The sequence below is a fragment of the Parasteatoda tepidariorum genome, chromosome 9 (assembly GCF_043381705.1).
Source record: "Parasteatoda tepidariorum isolate YZ-2023 chromosome 9, CAS_Ptep_4.0, whole genome shotgun sequence".
In the NCBI taxonomy this organism is placed as follows: Eukaryota; Metazoa; Arthropoda; class Arachnida; order Araneae; family Theridiidae; genus Parasteatoda; species Parasteatoda tepidariorum.
Genome location: NC_092212.1, coordinates 2,782,570 through 2,784,229, shown reverse-complemented (window position 1 = coordinate 2,784,229; position 1,660 = coordinate 2,782,570).

Below are 1,660 nucleotides of genomic sequence, written 5' to 3'. Positions count from 1 at the left end.
TATTTGTGAGCTATGTAAAGAATCGAAGTGATTTTTTTCCGACTCCGAAATCTTTAGGTCCAGTTAAAAGAAGAAACTGATTTTAAGAAAATTACTTAAAAAAATATTTATAATTATTATATGAACAAAATATTAGAACGTTTTTGAGTTTATGTTTGATAGAAAGAACTGTTGAAAAGATACATAAATTCCAAATACAAATTTATTCAGCTCCTTCAAAAAAGTTGTTGATGCTGTTATCGTCAGCCATTAAAGCAGAGAAGGAGCAATTGTTCTTGCTTTCTAGTGGCGCCATCTATGGCCAAGAATTGGACTTTCATCACACCCATACGTCACAACCGTTTATAAGGCAGCCCCATTCATTCATCCACAGATCGTAATTTTGACCTGAACCAGAGAAAGATCAATCTGCAATTCAGTACCCCCTAGAGGCATAATTCGTTATGGGAACATGGAGGACTTAGCGACCTGGCATATTTAACGTGCACTAGTCACCATTTACTATACGGGGAGTCTTCTGCCTGCTGGATTCGAACTCCCGTTCTCACGAACGCGAGTCCAGCCGGCTCCTTCGAAAAAGAAGTTGCAATATATATATATATGCAAATGAATTCTACGTATCATATTTGTGACAGTTTTTAAATATTATCTAATTATTTAAAAAATCTTCTTGTCTTAAGATGTTTATAAATTCATAGTAACTCTTTTCCTGCAACAGTTTTGCACAATTTCAATATTTAAAATAAATACATTTTAATCACTCATTTCTTCAACTATTTTGTAGTAGTATATAATAAGATTGCAAATAAAACATCTTTAACTCTAATCATGCATGAAAAACAAAGAAGCATATAATTTGAAAATAACATTTATTTAGCATTTTTGCTGTGAAAATTTCGGTGAAATTTTTAATAGAGCATAAATTGGAGTTGGACTCCCAAAGAAGTTGAGAGCTGAAAATTTCAATAACTGACTAAAAATGTTTCAGAATAATAATGAATTCCAATATCGCTTAAATTTTTACATAATAAGGGTATAACTAGTGTGTCCTTGTTATTCCAAGATTTATATATAAAACGGAAATAGCGTAGCTTGCAAGATTATTTACAGCAAAAATAGTTTTTTTAACTAACTATCTGTGTATGTGTCTGAATTGCGTGACGCATATACCCATTATAATCAGTTAGTCAAACCTTTTGTTCTGAACATCGTACTAAGCCTAATCACATAAAATATATTTCTGCGCGAGTGTTGCGTTTAGACTCGATCATTTACTAGGCTACCATAAAAAACAATCGTTCTCCGCTTTCGAATGGCGTACGCGGTTTTTATTCTTTATTCGCCGGTTGTTTAGAAGAAATAAAAAAAAAAGTAAATGAAATGGAGCTTCAAATTTTATGAATGTCATAAACGTGATAACAGTCATCAAAGATAATGGGACGTAATAATAAAACGTGATTCAGATTTTTATTTTTTTGTTCCTTGTTAAGAAGCAGGACATAAATGGAACCGAAATATTTATCGTCTGCAGCTTGATTTTAAATTCATAGTTGAGTTTGGATTGTTTTTAAGATTCTTTTATACAGCAGGTTTCGTACGATTCTACGCAATAGCTTAAGTGCGCCACACTTGAGACGATTATATATATATATAATCGTAT